At 41.0% G+C, this 21,351-nt stretch overlaps 1 protein-coding gene and 1 long non-coding RNA gene across 3 annotated transcripts in view; one reads left to right on the top strand and one right to left on the bottom strand.

The window, feature by feature from the left end:
* Nucleotides 1-10,461, bottom strand: part of crlf3 (cytokine receptor-like factor 3) — a 54,347-nt gene extending 43,886 nt beyond the window's left edge. For both annotated transcript variants that reach the window (XM_047017297.1, XM_047017296.1), the window contains exon 1: nt 10,337-10,461. The gene's annotated coding sequence lies outside the window, so the exon portion shown is untranslated. The remainder of the gene's footprint in view (nt 1-10,336) is intronic.
* The window catches only part of LOC124465495, a 250,554-nt gene that overhangs the window by 48,945 nt on the left and 180,258 nt on the right, over nt 1-21,351 (top strand). The gene's annotated exons all lie outside the window — the stretch shown is intronic.

The following is a 21,351-nucleotide window of genomic DNA, read 5'->3' as shown; positions in this document are numbered from 1 at the left end:
GGTGACAATATTGTACAATAGCTTGTTTCAAGGGTTTTCTTAATGAATTAATGCAACATGAGAAGGCTAAATGCTTGAAAATATCACTAGAATGGAAAAACTTAAAGTGTCACAGAGGTTAGCACTGTTTTACACCGGAATGCCCAATATTTTCGTTTGATCCAACTTTTCAACTGAGGCTGCTGTAGCTTTCCTCTTTTCCTCGGAAATGAGATCACAACCGTTTTATTCAATGTTTCACTTTTTGTATTTTGAATTGTAAATGAGCAGCAACAAATGTATGCTTTTAAATCTATGCAATCTCCATAAATAGTAATGGCATATGCATTTTTATATAAAATATACAGAAATATCAGTTGTAAAATTACAGTTAATAAACTGACCCTTCTACAACCGACGCTAGGAAGCACACCCTACAATTTCTCCAGAAATTGTACCCTTTAGTTATTATTATTATTATTATTATTATTATATTAATAATTACGATTGAAACAAGTGAGAATAGGAGTTAAGTTAATAGGAGTCAAATCACAAAATCCGCCACTGAGAATAAGTTTATGCCTATCAAACAGTGCCGATGCTACAACATCCAAAGTTACTGTGCAAAGCTTATTTATACCAATGGTAAGTTTAATTAACAAATCTTGCCCCTTTGTTACTTTTAAAAACTTTAATGATGTGTTATGGACGTGACCTTACGGACACTACACAATGTAAATCTTCACAATACAAATGTTCTCAAATGAAACTGCAAAGCTGACAATCGTGTTTTTGGCCGTTATAACCCCTTTCATCGACTTGTTTCAGTGAAACGGAATCATTGGTAACATGATATTGCCTAAACATATCTTCAACGATCGACATCTTCTCCAGTGATACTGATTTTTCGAGTAGACTAATTGTCTTGCCGTAACCGTCTTTGCCATAACCTCGATCCCCGCTCCATGTTTGTAATATTTACTTCCTACTAGAGAGGCAACTTGAAAGTGCTCGAGGGACTCGATTGGTTTAGGCATTTAAGGCGGCGCTCTGTAATTTGCTCGCGCTACCTGTCGGATCAAGCTGAGGTAGAGTTGACACCTTCGATCAAAGATGTCTTAAAGGGGTCATTGACTGTGTTTTGGGGGTATTTCACACAGTGTATTTGTAACTCAATGTTTTTAATTTCAGAAATTAATTAATAGTTTAATGTTGAAAATCACTATTCATGTAGGCGTTTTATGTAATTTGCAGAAGACTGGTCCAGACGGGTCACATCCATGATGTTCAAACGTCATATCCGAAATGCTGGTTTTCCAAAAAAGACAAATATAAAAAAAAACTCTTTTTTTTGTGTTCATTACTCAAAATCATTTGTAAGACTGTGTGAGAGTATTAACAGCTAAAGATGATTGGTGACCATTCTGAACTTTTATAATAGTAATTTGACAACAACTTTGACAACAAAAAAAAGATAAAGGGTCCTTTTCTTACCCAGCGCAATTGACTTTGTACACTGACGCAAGTATCGTTCCTATTTTGCACTCAACGGAAAGCGGACTTTTCCCTTCACAGACGCACGTCAGCGCCGTCCCGTCCACAGTCACTTGCGTTTCACTTTTTGATACTTACGTTTCAGATTGTTAAAATAGGGCCCAAAATATCATTATCAATGCTATTTTGGTGGCCATCTTGAAAATCTCCAGTGACATTTCCGATGGTTTGCTTAATGTTAAAACTAATTCACAAGTTATTTTAGATGATGAAAAAAGCGCTGTGAAAGTTTGATTCTTGATTTCCCAACAGATTCTGTGTGTATTTCAGACACGTCACATCCATAACAGAATAATGTCACATCCATAACGCAGGTTTTTCCTCATAGAATTCTGCATAAAAGACTACATGTTTTAGAAATTGCTATTTTTATGTTCACCTAAGACTCCATGATCATGTCAATATCAAACTTTCTACACTAGATTTAATGATTCACTGAGTTACAGAAAAAAGTATAGTCTCCAGAAAATGAAATGTTCTCGTCACATCCATAACGCAGGTGTTTTTGTAATAATTTTGTGTCAGAAAAATATTTTTTGCAAAAAAATTGTTTTCCTCTATTCTACCCATTGAGTACTTTCAGAATATGCATGACTAATTTAAATATTGTAAGAAGTTTTGTTTTACTGAGAAATTGTTCTTGTCATTTTGAGTACAAATGTCACATCCATAACGCTGGAATTGCCCTCAGTCAAAAAGATATTGAGGCAATGTGGACACAAAGATATTGAGGCAATGTGTACATTTACATAAATACAACCCCTTTCAGCCATTTTGTATTGTATTTCTTATTCCAATCACCCTATATAAAGACACATCTGCCCACACACAACTTCCATCCATGCTGTTTCCCTCTCTCCCAGCACAGTTCATGCCAAAGGAGAAACGCTGCGGCGGCCACATGAGGTTTAGGGGTAGTCCAAAAACATGCCTCCTAAAATTGACACATTTTCCCCAAGATGGCTGAAAACCAGTAGATATTTTAACTCTACTTGAGTTGATCTCTTTCCAGAGTCTCAGTCAATGCACAATTAACAGGGGCAACCAGGCTAGGGCAGAGCTCATGTTCAGCTCTCAGCGAGAATATCTTACGACAGTACAGCAGCCGACTCTCTGGTCCTAAATACCCAACATGCACAATCAGGCTGACCAACAAGATTATATTAACTGATAAACAATAACATTACAAACATCTAACTGAACAAACACAACAACTGAAATCCCTCGCACGGCTGTTGTAACCGCACAATTTTCCACAAGTCGATTCCAGAATCTGGCAAGAGTATTTAGCTCTAAAATGGTCAATATACACATCTGACCAAAGACCAGCTTGACCTTTGCCTTTAAACAGAGATTCTGACTGTCAGAGACCTTTAAATAGGCTGACCAAGTGAAACTAGCCTGGCTAACGTAGGTCGCTTTATCAGGCAAATGACGAATGAAATAGCCTTGTTTTGAAAGATCCTAGATGCTGGATATCTTCACCTATCCTGGCTCTGCCTTCCTACGTACTTCCGCTCAATTTGGATTTTGCTTCTGTACTAGGTCTGGGAGCTCGGCTCTGAAGTCGTTTTCCAGAAACACATTTTTTGTAGGTCCAATCAGCGAACAGAGGGAGTGGCTGAGAACGATGACGTTAATGTCGTGCACTAGTTTGAGTAGTTCAGTAATGGCGGCGGAGAAAGATCTGAGCGAAACTATTCTGCAGTTGTGGCAACACTGCTGAGTTTTGTTGGTGGCCATGATGTTGTGGCCCTCCTCCTCACGGGGTTTGGGAAAAGTTTGATTTTCCAGCTACGGCAGCTAGCTCCGTTACAGTTGTGTAGAAGGAGTTGGCTAAAGCGAACGCTTGCGATTGGTTATGGCAAATCAGAGTGGCTCTGGGTGGATCCAATAGTTTTAAACTTCAACAGAGGACCCGCCTTCAAGGAAGTTAACGTTTGTCAATGGAGAGATCCCAGACCCTCTGTACAAATGAAATGTACTAGGGTCTGGTTAGGACCAGGCGAATCTTCAGCAGGCTCTTGTCTAAAAAAAGCAGTCCTCCCTGACGTTTTAGGAGTAGAATTGAGTGAACTACAATATTGTTTACACACTACCAGTGAGCGAGCCGAGTCTGTCTCTGAGGCTAAGTCAAAACAATGTACCCCTGGGTCGCAGTCTCACTCCACTTGCAGGTTTCCCACAAATCACAAAAAGAATCGGGGCATCTGGCTAAAAGCACAATTCCCACATCGCCTAAAGGTTTCCCTCCTCGAGGTTTGGTAACAAACACATTTTTGGTGTCGAGTCTGTCGACCGAACTGTAAAATGGTGAACTTATGGACATGACGCAACCAAAACATGGCTGCCGCCTAAGCCTATGCGGTCTCCCTGGCGCATAGGCTTATTAAAAAGACTTTCACGACCCAAATCTAAATTCTGAGCCGACAGGTCTCCTAAAAGCTGCTCTCCTCTACCTTTTTGATGAATTCGCTGAGATGCTACTATTCACTAATTACACAGAGGGAAAAAGCTAGCTACTTTTCGAGTTCGGTTTTCCGTCACTTCAAACTCACGCTCTAAAGGTCTCAAAGTGCTGAAACCGTCACCAAAATTCAAGAGTAGTGTACTTTCATGAACCCAATCGTTGATTCTAGCTTAAAATGTGTAAAAATAGGACTTACCGAACGTGGCTGCCTCCAACACGGCTATCAGGCGATTCCACTTGAAAACAACAATGGCCGCCAAAAAATTATTTTTATTCGTAACGGCGAGCTGCAATTGGAAGCGAAATGAAACAGGAGCTAAAGACCAAGGGTGGGGGCTTGGTCAGCACACCATTTCCAGAAAGGATGTGTGTGCGTCTCGCCAAGCTCGCACGTGTCAAGTAGGTTGACCACCTGTCCCTCTTTGCGCTGTATCGCACAGCATATTCAATATGCGACGTGCGGGACAAGGGGTGAAAATGCTGTGCAACACAACGCAAAGCGGGACAAGTGGTCACCCTAGTGTGAAGGAGCAGGATGAGCCTGTGAGAATTTGGAGCGCACGCTGTGGAGCAATTCAATTGAATTCAATCATATATAGACATACCAAGCTGAAATTGTTTATGGTACTTCAGAGTGATGTCGTCTTGAACCCTATTAGGTTTGAAAAACCATGAGTCAAAATTATATTATATTTATTGACACAAAGATATTGAGGCAATGTGTACATTTACATAAATACACCCCTTTCAGCCATTTTGTATTGCATTTCTTATTCCATGTCACCCTATGTAAAGACATGTATTCTACACATCTGTAAAACGTTTCAAGTCGATTGGATCTATGGTTCATAAGGAGAAGGGTTTTGAAGGTTGGACCAAATTTGGACATTACAAGACCTAAAGTACCTTGAGGCTTTTTGTTTCCCATGAGAAATAAGGCATGTATACCAATTTACAGGTTTTTTAGACTAATGGGGCGCTGGGGAAATCACGTAGACTTTGGGCGTGTTTTATAGCGCCACCTATGGGCGCACATGGGCCACTAGCCGTGTGGGAGTAGTGAGGGACCTGTTGTATCATTGGGCAAAATTGGAAAACAATCGGGTCCAGGACTTTTTGAGCTATTGGGCCAGGTGTGAGGTGTGTATGTGTTTCCATGAAAACAAGAACCACTGTCATTCATCATGCCAGAACATTGATTCCCTCATTGCACACCACAAACTAAGATGAGGCCAATGCAGATATTATTATTCTTTTCTCCCAGCAAATGTACGGTTCGTAGGAACGGTATGCTTTACCCAATGTTAGTTTCCTCAAGGATCACAATGACTCTTGCCTAGAGACTTGGTGCTCTTGTGGTTTGTGGTAACTGATTTTTTTTTTTAAATACTCGCTGATATATTGTTTTTATTGTTGCTCATTTTTTCTACAGGTACACTTGCATTTATGGCGGTTTATGTTGTTTAATTGTAACTTGTTTAACTACATGCTCTTATGGTTCTTCCCTTTGGCACTTATTTTGGTTGTTCACAATATGTGCTTCATGTTTTGGCTACTCGCAATGTTTTTGGGGCTATCTTGTTGTTATTATCAGTGACCTATGCACTTTCCAAAGCTCTTTCCTGGAAGTCGCTTTGGATAAAAGTGTCTGCTAAATGAATAAATGTAAATGTAATTTTTCTCCCTGCACAGCACATGACAAATTGGGTTTGAGCTGCTACTGGAAATACAATAAGGCTATGAAAATATGTCAAAAGTGTAATTACATTATTTGTTTTTACATACCTTTAAACCTTCACAAAAATACATAAGATGTATGTTAAATGGGCGATTTACTGTTTTTGGGGGGTATTTTACACTGTTCCTTAAGGTCTCCGAATAGGATATGTAACATTGGTTGGGTTGAAAATGGCCCGGGTGCTGTTCTATGCCCCCTAATAGATCCTCTGAAATGTTCCCGGGAAAAAACACTAGCTTTTCTCCTTTTATGGTATGCTCATTAATATTTAGATAAGCAGCACGCTGATTGCACGCTGATTGGTTGGTTTTCAACAAGTGAACCTGGGGAGCAAAAACACAACACGGCCAACAGCAGCACTCACTGAAACACCGAAGGTGGAGACTTGAAATAAAAAAAAGCGCAAATAAATCTATTGTGTCTACACAACACTGTTTTCAACAGATTGACCACATATCATTTGAAATGATAACATTACTTGTTTCCACTTCTGTTGTTGAAGCAAACTGGATTGACTTAGGTGGGTAGAACGTTAGGCTACAGCTTAGCAACCAAACCATATCGTGATTCTACTTGGCTTCAGTTAGTTAGCTCGATATCTTGCTGAAAAAGCTATTTTTTCGGAAGCTTCACTTCTAATTCCGACTACAGGTAGTCTAGCTAGAGTCATTTGATGTGTGAAGAAACGTTTTTACCATTCTACCTGGTATGCTATATACAGGAAACGTTAGCATTGCTAATAACTGTTAGCACAACATCATACTGTCCTTATAGCTTGCGGTTGCAATGAGCATGCGGTCGGAACAGCACCTCTTTCCAGGTTCAGCTTCCTAGTAAATCCTGCTTGAAATTGTCCAAGGTGGTCGAAACTGTCTTGGGTGAAATGTTCAGAGCAAATGAATGATTGAGTGTCGAACTTCGCCGGGATCTTCTCATAGACAAGAGCAGCCATGCCTGTCGAATGTTTGGCTCCTTGGGAAGACTGTGAGTGTTAGCCTTCCCTGTACAGCCTGGAACACAGCTTTTACGACCGTGGTCCATTTTCAATATCCTTGTTATAATTCAAAACATTCTTCTTTGTAATTCCTTATAAGTAGCCTACACAGAGCAGCGCACAGCTAAACTAGTATCGGAGATACACGCTACCTCGGGCTGGTCTGGATGTAAAGTTTGGGGCGTGACAAAGATACAGACCAAAGCCAAAAAGGGCGGCCCCCCGTCCTACGTCAAACCGGTGGCTTTGTTGAAAAGCTAGCGTTTTACAGCCAAGTTTTTTCTTTTTGAGATTTGCATAGGAAAGAGGTGTCAATGGACTTTGATATTCACTGTATGTTAATTTTACTCACCGAACTGTCGTTATTCAACTATGACAAGGTAAAATCGGTTTTGCAATCAATTGCCCCTTTAAAGACCAGCAATTGATTAACTTTATACAAAAGCAATAAGTGCTTTTGATGTTTTCCAGTTCAGTTTTTCTTACTCATTGAGAAAAATCCAGTCTGTCTTGGGCTTGAACAAGTGCATTGAAGTCTGGTTTAATGTCTGAGGTAGATATGCAAAGGACAGCTGACAGGTGATCATCAGGGTCTGCAGTTTAACTGAGAAGGGTCCAATTGCAGTGCTCCCTCCTCAGGCCCCTCTAAACCGGAACTCTCTCCTCAGGCCCCTTTTTTTATGTGTATCCAAGGTATTAGCGCCACCGCTTGTCGGAGGATACTGTAGGCTATTTATATTAATAGGCTAACTTACATTGAACTTCGGTTTTAGCAAAGTCAATAGTGTTTAACAAAGCGGAAATTAGCATTGCTGCTATCGTTAGGTACAGGGTTCTAAATGAACACCCGCCAACCCGCCAAATGCGGGCTAAATTTCATTTTGGCAGGTGTTCATAAAAACTTGCTAGCCAGTTTGGCCGGTGATACATGAGGCATTTCATGAACGATACATAAGGCTATGTTCTCGGCATGGTTATTGTTAATTTATCCCCCTGCAGTAGCCTAAGTTTCCCATGAACACTGTGCCGTAATCCTACGTTATTGGAATATGGAATATATGTTTAGTACTATTATTACACATCTTTATGATTGAGGTGGTGATTGATGAAGCAATTTAACATAAATACAAGGATAGATATTGATTTCTGATTAAGAGAGTAGTGTTGTTTGTATTATCAACGTTAAAAAATGAATTATTTCAGAGCCGGCTCTTGTTACCGTGGAAACAATAAACAATAACACGAGCCAGCTGTAGCTGCTGCAAATGACCAACGGAAAAAATGTGATATTCTATAATGACCACTAGATGGGGCTTAACTGCCAAACCTATTTTCTATGCTTGCCAGGGGCAGAACAGTGATCATGTTCTTAATGTTAGCAATACCTAACACTAGCCGCAATGCTAATTTCTGCCATGTTAAACACTATTGACTTATGCTAAAACTGTAGTTCAATGTAAGTTAGCCCATTAATATAAATAGCCTAGTATCCTCCAACCAGCGTTGGCGCTAATACCTCGGATACACATGAAAAAGGGGGCCTGAGGAAAGAGTTCCGGCTTCAGGGGCCTGAGGAGAGAGTTCCAGTTTAGAGGGGCCTGAGGAGGGAGCACTGCAATTGGACCCTATTGGCTTAACTAGAAAACCATCAGCGGCCTGCGCCTACTCTGCATCAGTCAAGTTCTTTTATTTGCGTGTTTCGTCCCGTAGTGCCGATTCAAATTGTAATCCTTCAACACAGCGACCTGTTCTCTACAAGCTAAGCACACAGCTTTGCCTTTGACTTCAGTGAACAGATACTTAAAAGTCCATGTCTTGTTAAAAATTCTACATTCTGTATTATCAACCTTTAGTTTTTTACCGTGAGCAGACATTTTCGAAGGCTAACCAACTCAGTGTCAGTGAGGCTGCACAGGTGCACATACGTAAATCGCCTGATCACTGTAGTCTTTCAGGACTACAGATTTTACCAAGGTTTAACCAAACACAGAGAAGCAACTAAAAAGAATACCGATATGAAATATTACCCAACATATTAAAATACTCAGACTTAATCTAACCACCTAAAACACAAAAAATATGACCACGCTTTAATAAAACACCTGTGTACAGTTGTCATCTTCACAAGTACAAAAATATTACAGTAAAATGCACTCTATGTCCAGGCGAGAGGTGTCTATCAACTGCTGTCAACTCAATGAGATTTTAAAGTGAGGCATATTTTTTTGGTCAGAGTGTGGATGGGTTACTGTTCGTTCAAGTGAATAGCTGAGTTTTATATGCCATTTTGTTTTACATGTTTACAATTACAATACACTATGTGGAAAGGCTAAGAGATGCCCTTTATTGAAAATTGAAAAATAAAGTGATGAAAGGGCCATGATGTTTGTCCATGTATCTTTGCCGTAAATTTGGACATTTGCTTAAATGTGAAAGTAAAGTAACAACAAGTAAAGTAATCTAGTTACAATTTTCAGAAGTAACTAGTAACTAGTTACTTTTTCTCAGTAACTACCCCAACACTGGCTGTAGTTTAGCATAGAGGCATATGACATAGGGCAAGCTGGCTTTCAGGGTGCACTGACCTAGATTCACAAGGTAACAACAGGCCTCCTGCCAAAGCGTTTTTTCAACTGTAAATAGACATATATTAACATATTAACATATGTGTCTGTGAAAATATATATAGAGAGTAAGAGAGAGAGAGTACGAGTGAGAGAATGTGTTTGAATGTCCCACTTTTCAGGCCAGACATCTTGTCTCACACACACAAATAACTGTGATTTTAATAATCCTAGAGCAACCCAAGATTCAACCCAGAGAGGGAGGGCTATCCAGTTCAGGGAGAAGAGCAGAGGGGGTGATGAGGGTTGTCTATTGTTGAGATGTTGTCACTGAAACCAATCCATAGTTTTCTGTAAAATAACAGCTCTTTGCAACACTAATGCAATTACAGATTTGATAATTATTTCATAATATGTTAAGATTGTTTATGATATCATTTAAATAGTATGTACGCTTAATAAATTATATTTAAAGTAGTAATATAAATATAAAAGTCTATATATTGTCCTGCGTGTGGTATTTCACCTATGAAAAAAAAACATCTTCAGACCAGTCACATAAAAATTCGGCCACATACAAAAACAGCCTTACTGGCCCAATTGACACTTCAAACCAACCCTAATGTTTCGACAAAAACAGCTACGACTCGAGACCACACTGCATCTACTATCATCACTGAAGTGACAAGACCCATAGCTTTGGGCAACATGACATGTCCAGGCTCGCTCTAAACTGTACTTCCGTAATCCACAACAATTTATCAGGTAACCACCGTACATCAACTGTTATTGTTTTAGCAACATATTTCTGCCCATTCAGATAGTCATTTGACCACATATATCCTGAGCAATTGTGGATTGTTAATTATTCTATTGCAAAGGTTGGGCCACTAAATCTTTGTAGTGAGACAATGGCCCACAACTGAAAACATGCGTGACCAAAACGGATTAAGAAAAAAGCAGTTCAGTAAAGAAGATATTAAGAAAAGGGTTGTTGGTTCGTGGTGAAATAATGGAGTACCCAGAAATAATCTTACCTAGTTCAGGGCTAGTTTGCAGTCATATCTCAAACTTCTGTCTCATTTCCCGTCGTCTGTTGTATTGAACTTTTTGCAAGACCCAAATACGACATTGCCTCTACGCCGGCATCCAATCGCAAGAAGGCTTTTGAAGGTTAGTGATAGACTGCATGAGCAGCCAATTGAATTATTCTATGCCAAGAGCCTAGTCTTTACGCGTCCGTCCGTATTTTAAGATAAATATTCTTCAAGTTGCTATTTTTACGCAGATTCCCTGTCTCTTATTTGCCAGATCAAATGATTACGGGCTATAAGCATCAAGCGATAAGCACATCAAGGATTGCAACCTTATGACAAGCCGTATTAACATTTAATCAGTGCATTTTTTATATCAACAATTCGAATTATTTATCTCAAAGCAATCTCGAAATCAACAATTCGAATTCTTGATATCCAAAATGCATTTGACCTTTCGCGTAAGCCAGGCCCACTTTAGTTAACCGTTGTCCGTCATGCGTTTCTTCTTTGTATAGCAAGTAGGCAACTATGTAAACTGCTGTGTAAGTATCGAAGGCCGATTGTGCCAAAACGTCTGAACTCTCGTTCTTGTACATATGTCAGATATTATCGAACGCCAACTGTGCCAAAACGTCTGAAATCACGTTCGTGTGCACACGTACATTTTTGACGTCTGTACACGTTTTGACGTCTGTACACTATGGAAGGCCTAGTGGGCAAGTATTAAGACGCCCCCGTGTGTTAGCACGCGTAATTAACGCCGACTTGGCATGCAAAGTCGGCGTCTTTTTCACCTCGAATTGAAGCTTGTCACGTGACAGGTTGCATTTACACACGTAAATTACGTCTCAAACTTTGAGACGTGTCTAGCAAACCACACGAAATTAACGCCTGGTTTGGCACAATCAGCTTCTGGTTTTCCAAAATTAAAGTCTGCTTGCTTGAATCTCCGATGGGAAATTATGACAACAATTGTAAAAACTAATACGTAAGCCAAGTAGGTCAAAGGATGCTCATGCGAGCTACTAACAAATGCAATGTTGGTTAGCTAGTTAGCTATTAGTATGAAGTTGGTGGTCACAATTGCAATCCTAAAAAGGGGTGCAGACTAGAGACAAATAAATGCAGTAATATCAGACTGGCTGGTTGTCTGGCTTGAAGCTTTGTGAACTTTCCTTGCACTGCGATTGCGTTGCCTCAGTATTGTGCGCGATTTGGTTTCACTGCCAACATTCCTTAATGTAAGAGGCAATGCGCAAACTCAGTTGGTGGCAAAATACAACTGTTGTTACTATTCATGTCAAGTGTATTTTATTGTCATTTTCAATTACATATGGTAGTACAAACGAAACAGAGTTTCCCCAGGACCATGATGCCATATTAAAAAACATGACAGTAAGGTGCCAGGGTCAGCGTATATGTTGCCTACAGTGACAGGACAGTGTGTACAGTGACAGGACAGTATATACAGTGACAGGACCGTATGTACAGTGACAGGACAGTATGTACAGTGACAGGACAGTATGTACAGTGACAAGACACTATGTACAGTGACAGGACAGTATGTACAGTGACAGGACACTATGTTCAGTGACAGGACAGTATGTATAGTGACAGGATAGTATGCAGTGACAGGACAGTATTTACAGTGACAGGACAGTATGCAGTGACAGGACAGTATGTACAGTGACAGGACAGTATGCAGTGACAGGACAGTATGACAGTGACAGGACAGTGTGTACAGTGATTGGAGGTAGCAGGTATGAAGTGACAGGTTCTCATGCCAATATATTGTGATGCCAATTTGTTGAGCGGTCATCTTCCTTGTATAGACCTACAAAAGTGAAATACACAGCCAATAAATAAAGGTTCATCGGCTGTCCTCACATTCACACACTGTTGTCCTTATACTTAACAGATCATCTATGATGTCCTAAAGGCCCAACTCCTTCTCAGGTCACCTTCTGGCAGCAACCTTACAGGTGGGTTTCACTGTGCAACCAGGCCTACCCAAGCTGCTGCTGCTGGGCCAAGGGCTGATTGGAATGGCACACTGGGACTTGCAGATGACTTGAAATACATGTTTATTTCTGCTGTGTAAGATGTAGGCCTACTGCTTTTAACTTGAGTTGAACGCTGTTAAACACTGCCATGGTCAGCAAACACAAGCCATGGCTCTACTTCAGAAAGGATACTGTTCACAGCTGTATGAGTCAATAGGACATTACCATTACCTGAATGACTTGTAGTGGTCAGGAGGTTATGCCTGTTCTGATGTAGGAAATAAACCATGTTAGATTGTTGCCTCTGTGTATTGTTTGGGTCTCCTCTCCCTGTTTTCTGTTTCTGTGTCTTTGGTTCTGTTGCAGGATGGCAGGCAGGTAGAGGAGCTGTGATTGCTGCAGGGGCACACCTGTGACCTGTGCCTTGGTCCTTAATAAGCTGTGCCCTAACAAGCTTGGTCTCTCCATTACTAGCAGGAACATCATCACTGTTTGCCTTTTAGTTTGTAATGATTCTCTACACTTGCACTGATCCCACATCCACTCCCTACACTACTAATTTACATGACCGTCACATACAACCGTTTTTTTGTAAGCACTTTCTATTGAAGAAATACACTGTTATCCATATTCATGTGGCTTTCCACTTCCTTCATTTACTTCTGGAGCAATAAAGTATCAATCTAATCTTCCTATGAACCCGGTTAACACAAAATATCGTACACTGCTAATCGTCAGTTAACTAAATGGTAGGCGAATAGACAATCAAGCTTGATATGGTATGGTCATGAACTAGCACTGTTCAAAGATGTCCAACCCAAGTTCTCAATGTCTGCAGAAAAACACAAAAGAGAAGAAAACTGCTCTCGCAATGCAGTGTTAGGCTACCAATAAAATAATTGTGATAACTTTAATTTGTCTTCACAGTGCCCGCTCACTAGGGATAATTTTCCATAACAAATAACGCAATGCGTCCTCTACTTTTATGAGGTGACCTGACGCTCAGGACCCTTTAGTGACACCATCTATAAGGGTAACACCATTTTCATTATCTGGGAAATCATACCCTAACCTTTTGTTACATTTCCTTCGCATGTAATACACTTTCCCCTACATTCAGCCTTATAACATACTCCAAACTAACACAATGTACCATCATTAGGCTACAGTGTCTTGGTAAAGGGGTGAAAAATACTAGATTTTAACTAAACTTCCATTCAGGATTACGACTGCAGATGCATTGATTAAAGAGAAGTTTAAAGAATTATAAGACATTTTTGTAAGTCCAACGGTAATATCTGTAGGTTGCCACCTACACTCAGAAGCCAATGCTACTAAGAAACCCTTTTAAAATCAAACACTCTAAAAGTAAGGTTATACAATTTAATTTTATGTCTTTAATTAATTCAATTATGCCTTATGTTTTACGGTGTGTGGTGGTAGGACCCAAACGCAGGAGAGTAGCCAGACTTTGCCTCAAACAAAGGGTTTATTCTTTTAAACGGGAAAAAGCCAGGGTCAGTAGCGGTCCTAGCACATTTGGCGCCCTAGACTGATTTTTCACCAGCACCCACTCTTATGCCGCCCTAGGCGGCTGCCTATGTCGCCTATAGGAAAGACCGGCACTGGACAGGGTATTGCGTTAACAAGAGTAAGGACAAGACAAAGACTAGACACAAAACAGGAACCTAAAATACACAGAACCAAACAAGACACAGGTGGACACGTTAATACAAACAAGAACTGAAACCACTCAACGAGACGCAGGTGAAGACAATGGCAGACACAAGGACGCGGTAGGGCAGGGCAAAACCAAAAACGGGGGCACGGCTGTGGCCGTGACATTATGCCTGCCCAAAGGTGGGTGACTGTATTATCCCAGACTTCATGTACTGTTTGAACTGGGTTGTGTGTATGGGCAGTCTCAGGGTTATGTCACAGGTGTTGGCCTCTGGGAACACCCTTGGTGCTGGGGGAGGACCAGGGGACAGAAAGTAGTGGACAGATAGTCAAAATATAGTATTTTCCTTAGAGTAGAGGTGCTTAGGTAAATGGATACAGGTCACTACACAAACGTTGAATGTATTCATTCACACGAGGTAGTAGCCTACACTAAACCTTACAAAGTGCCAATACACACATCTGTATAAGCCTGGCATGAGGTGTGTAGCCAACCAGTGCTTGTTTAATGCTGTCATAACTGGATTCATAGGAAGATTAGATAAGAACTTCAGGAAGTGACAAGCCACGGTAATAAGAATAAACATGTATTTATTTAATAAAAAGTGCTTACAAAGAAACGGTTGGTAAATTAGTAGTGTAGGGAATGGGTGTGGGATCAGTGTAAGTGTTGAGTGTAGAGAATCATTACAAACTAAAAAGCAAACAGTAATGACATTCCTGATAGTAATTGAGAGACCCAGCTTGTTAGGGCACAACTTATTAAGGACCGAGGCACAGATCACAGGTGTGCTCTAGCAGCAATCACAGCTCCTCTACCTGCCTGCCATCCTGCAACAGAACCAAAGACACAGAAACAGAAGACAGAGAAAGGAGACCCAAACAATGCACACAGAGCCAACAATCTAACATGGTTTATGCTATCATCAGAACAGGCATAACCTCCTGACCACTACAAGTCATTCAGGTAATGGTAATGTCCTATTTACTCATACAGCTGAGAACAGTATCCTTTCTGAAGTAGAGCCATGGCTTGTGTTTGCTGACCATGGCAGTGTTTAACAGCGTTCAACTCAAGTTAAAAGCAGTAGGCCTACATCTTACACAGCAGAAAGACAAACATTTATTTCAGGTCATCTGCAAGTCCCAGTGTGCCATTCCAATCAGCCCTTGGCCCAGCAGCAGCAGCTTGGGTAGGCCTGGTTGCACAGTGAAATCCAGCAGCATGGTTGCTGCCAGAAGGTGACCTGAAAATGAGTTGGGCCTTTGAGACATCATAGATGATTTGTTAAGTATAAGGACAACAGTGTGTGAACGTGAAGGACAGCAGATGAACCTTTATTTATGTCACCGTGGCTGTGTATTTCACTTTTCTAGGTCTATACAAGGAAGATGACCGCTCAACAAATTGGCATCACAATATATTGGCATGAAAACATATCACTTCATAACTACTACCTCCAATCACTGTACATACTGTCCTGTCACTGTACATACTGCCCTGTCACTGAACATACTGTCCTGTCACTGTACATACTGTCCTGTCACTGTAGTCTACAGATACGTTGACCCTGGCACCTTACTGTCATGTTTTTTAATATGGCATCATGGTCCTGGGGAAACTCTGTTTCGTTTGTATAACCATAAGTAATTGAAAATGACAATAAAATACACTTGACATGAATAGTAACAACAGTTGTATTTTGCCACCAACTGAGTTTGCACATTGCCTCTTACATTAAGGAATGTTGGCAGTGAAACCAAATCGCGCACAATACTGAGGCAACGCAATCGCAGTGCAAAGAAAGTTCACAAAGCTTCAAGCCAGACAACCAGCCAGTCTGATATTACTGCATTTATTTGTCTCTAGTCTGCACCCCTTTTTAGGATTGCAATTGTGACCACCAACTTCATACTAATAGCTAACTAGCTAACCAACATTGCATTTGTTAGTAGCTCGCATGAGCATCCTTTGACCTACTTGGCTTACGTATTAGTTGTTACAATTGTTGTCAAAATTTCCCATCGGAGATTCAAGAAAGCAGACTTTAAAATTTTTGGAATAACAAGACGCTGATTGTGCCAAACCAGGCGTTAATTTCGTGTGGTTTGCTAGACATGTCTCAAAGTTTGAGACGTAATTTACGTGTGTAAATGCAACGTGTCACGTGACACGCTTCAATTCGAGGCAAAAAAGACGCCGACTTTGTATGCCAAGTCGGCGTTAATTACGCGTGCTAACACACGGGGGCGTCTTAATACTTGCCCACTAGGCCTTCCATAGTACACGTCCGTTTTTGACATCTGTACACGTTTGGACCAGAGCCATAGAAAAAGAGAGTTGGAACACGCTTTGATCTCGCCGACACGTGATCACGTGGTTCATGTAGCTCGCTGTAGTTCCAAAAAGCCCCACTGCTGTCAACTTTTTTGAATGGTTTTCAATGGAGCTGGCCAACGGAAGTCGCTTTCTCAGGCAAATTACGAATGAAACAGGCTCAGTTGAAGAAATCCGATATTCTGGCTATCTTCAGCTGACTCTTATCTACATTAGGCAATCCTCGCTGACGTTTTTGGTGAACAATGGAGTGAACTACAACATTGTGAACACTCACTGCCAGTGAAACGCAGGAAAAAAGCTGGAGCTTTTTTGTCACGTGGTTCCGGTAGCTCGCTGTAGTTAAATGAAAACCCACTGCTGTCAACGTGTTTGAATGGTTTTCGGCTGGACCGACAGCAGCACCATCTCGATTCACGGATATTTTTGGTATATTAACACAATATCAATTGGTTACTGGTGTGTTGTATCATGTATGTATGCTACTTTATTAACATGTATGTATAACATTAACTTATAATGCATAACGCAATATTGTGAAGCAGAGCTGGAAATGGCTATGCTAGCCTATATTGTTCCACTTAACGTTTAACCTTCGACTGTTGAAGTAGCCTAAATGGGATTTGTTCAACTTTTTTTTTCTTCATCAGCCCACTTACAATTTACCACATTAACAACACGTTTGTACTTGATGCAAGTTGAATCTAACCATGATCACCGGCAACTGTTCAATAGAAACAAATTGAACAGAATATACAAGGCAACCAACTGCAATTCAATAAAACATTTTATTGTACAATATGTCCAGTGTTCTTCCACTCCTTTTTTTGTTTGTAGTGAGCAGGTGATCTTAATGTCTGCTTTTCACAAAACTTAGACCGCAGTAGTAGATGCATCTAGTTGAGCTAACTAACTAGCTAGCTATTGAGTGGACCTGAAATTCCTGCCGAGCGTTGCTGGACGATAGGGGACCCAAGGCTTTAATCTGCAATTCATTGTTGCTAGCTATAATCAGATGTACTGTAGGCTAATAATAGCAGATTCTGTAAACTGTGTATGCCAAAGAACACCAATAATTAGAACTAATTTGACAGACTATAAACCAACGAACTTTTGGTTGATACACATGCTCTTTAGCTAGCTACAGTAAAAGTGTTGCATAGCTCTACTGTCTAGCGCAAACTGCATTTAGAATCTAACAAGCTATAATCTAACAAGCCATAATCTTACAATACATTTTCTCTACAGCTGGCTATATGAAATACTACTAATAACAATTGATTTGTGGTGGTTGAAATATGAAAAAATGCAGGATTTTCATCAATTTACCAGCTCACTTGCTTCGGACCCCATAAGCCATATATGGCTCTAACAGCTCTAACTGCATTTAGAATCTAACAAGCTATAATCTTACGAACATGTTTATCTTAAGTTGGCCATATGAAATACTACTCATAACAATTGATATGTGGTGGTTGAAATATGAAAAAATGCATGATTTTCATCAATTTACCAGCTAACTTACTTCGTAGACACTGAAAATGAATGGGGTTCAACGGTGGAAAATACAATGTTTGGAACTATAGGTTGCATGAGACACGCTTAACTTCCGCATTCCTCGATAACAATGGGAGTCTATGGAAGTGTCGCAACTCTCTTTTTCTATGGCTCTGGTTTGGACCATTTATGCTTCCATGCTATTGGTTGGCTTCAACTTAGCCACCCTGCGCCAGGCTGTACGTAGTCCTACTGTGACCATGTGGGCTCTTATGTAGCTATCATATAGTATTTGGGACAGTTCATTTGTGTGGGGGAGAGCCAGTAGTGCGGTTTATCCGGTATCATACTCCCGTCCAGTAGGTGGCGATGATGCGCCTACATTGTTTGCTGACGACCTACCGCGCTGCACCTGAGCTGCTCCAAACTTTTCCCAAACTTTTTTGTCTTGTTTATTGCTATATTTTATATATTACTTCATTTATTCATTTATTGTGTCGTTACCGATGTAATCTATACATCTACTGTCTCAATTATAGGTTTACTCGGCACGGCTTTTTTCCTTGGAGCTCGACGCTACTGTTCCTGGTGAACTAGCCAATTCAACGTTCTGACGAATTATCTTGGCTTATTATTATGTCTCACACCCACTCACATTGTCCTACATGTGTCATTTTGTTCGAAAAGTTGACTCTATTAGAGAGTCGCGTTCAGTCGCTTGAGGAAGAACGTATGCTAGTAACTTTAGATGCGACTGGCGCAACATCACAGACAGGGAGTCCTAGCGTGAGTGAGGACTCAAGTTTAGCCCCACCGGTTTCACCTTTGCAGCATGGTGGGAGTGGGACTCCGCAGACGTTAGTGATCGGTGACTCCATCACTCGTAACATTAGATTGGAGGGACCAGCGACAGTTTACTGTGTACCTGGGGCCAGAGCTACCAACATAGAAGCTAATCTTAGGGTGCTGGCTAGCACTAGGGCTAAGGCAAATGCCCAAGCTAAGGCACATGGCGCACGCACTGATGATAGGTATGAGAATATTGTCATTCATGTCGGCACCAATGATGTTAGGCTGAGGCAGTCAGAGGTCACGAAGGTTAATATTGCTCGGGCATGTGACCTTGCTCAAAAGATGAGTCGGCATCGAGTAATAGTCTCTGGCCCACTACCTGCTAGGGGGACTGACGAGATCTACAGCAGGCTTGTCTCTCTCAACCGCTGGTTGGCTCGCTTTTGCTCAGAACAGGGTTTAGGATTTGTAGATAATTGGTCTCGTTTCTGGGCCAAACCTGGCTTGTTGAAAAGTGACGGGCTCCATCCTAGCTGGAGAGGTGCTTTTCTTTTGTCTAGGAATATTGAAGCTATTCTAAAGCAGACCTGACATTCACTAGAACAAGCCGGGCTACAGTCTCTTAGAGAGTCTGATAGGTATGTTGATAGGCATGCTGTGAGCTGTTGGGGCCCCGATAGCTCAGCTTGTAGTGTAGCCAGGGTGGTTGCTGATGTTGTTTTTCCCATTGAGACGCTGTCGGCCCCCCGCCCTTTTTCCAAATTCCGGCCCTCAATTATTAGGAATTATACCAATTTAATATATATTCAGCCTTGCTCACCCGTTGCTCCTCCTACTCAGTTTTCTGATAACAGTGCCACCTTTTCAGAAGTATTATCTACGTCTAAAGCTGCCAAAAACCCATACTGGAATGTTGGGCTCCTAAACATCAGATCTCTATCCACAAAGGCTGTTTTGATTAATGATCTGATGTCTGACTGCAGCCTGGACCTGATTGGTCTCACCGAAACCTGGCTAAAACCTGATGAATATTTCCCCCTGAATGAAGCATTGCCTCCTGATTTTGCGTATTCACACATCCCTCGTGTTTCAAAGAAAGGTGGTGGTGTTGCTATGTTATATAAAGCTAGCTTCAACCTCAGCCTAAAATCTGTAAATACCTTTAAATCATTTGGAATAATTTGTATGAAACCACCAACTACTTTAAAAAGGACTAATTCTACTACTGTTGCCCCCCCTCCTTCGTTTTGTATAGTTACTCTATACCGGCCCCCTGGCCCATACTCCCTCTTCCTTGAGGAATTTGCTGATTTTAGTGCTGATCTTGTGACATACACTGACAATATCTTAATTATGGGTGATTTTAACATTCATGTAGATGACCCAAAAGATCCTTTAAGTAAGGCCTTTACTGCTCTTATGGATTCCACAGGTCTCACTCAGGTGGTTTCTAAACCTACCCATCTTCACTCGCATACATTGGATTTAGTTCTCACGCGGGGAATCAAGATTAGTGATGTCATTGTCCATCCCCACAATCCTATATTATCAGACCACTGCCTGGTAACCTTTAAAATGGATCTCTGCCAGAGCCTTGGAGGCACCCAGAATATTTCTATTAGCCGCTGCTTAACCCCAAATACAGCTCTGGAACTGGCTAGTATTCTACCCGCTGCACTAGAAGCACTTGATGTCCCGAATAAATCATTAAATGCTAAAACAAGGGATCTGAATTTGGTTCTTCAGCAATCCCTAGATTCTGTTGCTCCACTCAAACCAAGGAAAAGAATAGACAAGAAACTGGCTCCATGGTATTCAGAGGAAACCCGCTCTCTCAAGAGGTCCACTAGAAAATTAGAGCATAAGTGGCGTACCACTAAATTGGAGGTTTTCCGCCTGGCCTGGAAGGACAGCCAAATAGAGTACAAGCAAGTCCTCATCAGGTCCAGATCAGAATATTTCTCTAAGTTGATTAGTAAGAACAAACACAACACTAAGTTCCTATTTGATACTGTTGCAAAACTCACTAAGAAAAGTACACTCTGTGTTAGTTCAGATCTCTCTCCCAATGATTTCTTAGATTTCTTTGACCAAAAAATCTATGCAATAAGGGACAAACTACAGACTAGTCCTGGAGGAGTGGCCATCAACACTGATTTTCCCTCTGTACCCAGCATTCTGCATGTTGAGACTCTCACTCACTTTAACCCTATTTCTATGGAAGCATTCATCAAGCTGATAGATTCCTCGAAACCCACTAGCTGCCTTCTCGATCCCCTCCCTGCCAAACTTTGTAGGGAACTTCTCCATATTATTGGACCGCCCATGCTTAGTATTATTAATGAATCTCTTGTAACTGGACAAGTCCCTGACGATTTCAAACAAGCTATTATCAAGCCCCTTCTTAAAAAACCAAACCTGGATCCAGGTTGTCTTAGCAATTACAGGCCCATTTCAAATTTGCCATCTCTCTCCAAAATTTTGGAAAAAGCTGTGGCAAAACAGCTCACTGAGCACCTCTCCTCAAATCAGCTCTATGAACCTCTCCAGTCTGGATTTCGTCTTCACCACAGCACTGAAACTGCATTAGCCAAGGTAGTCAATGATCTATTATTAGCCTCTGACGCAGGCTTTAGCTCTGTCCTTGTTCTTCTAGACCTAAGTGCAGCTTTTGACACTGTAGATCATGAGATTCTCCTGGAACG

The sequence above is a fragment of the Hypomesus transpacificus genome, unplaced genomic scaffold (assembly GCF_021917145.1).
Source record: "Hypomesus transpacificus isolate Combined female unplaced genomic scaffold, fHypTra1 scaffold_52, whole genome shotgun sequence".
In the NCBI taxonomy this organism is placed as follows: Eukaryota; Metazoa; Chordata; class Actinopteri; order Osmeriformes; family Osmeridae; genus Hypomesus; species Hypomesus transpacificus.
Note: the sequence above shows the minus strand (reverse complement) of the source record. Positions and strands in the feature narration are given on the sequence as shown.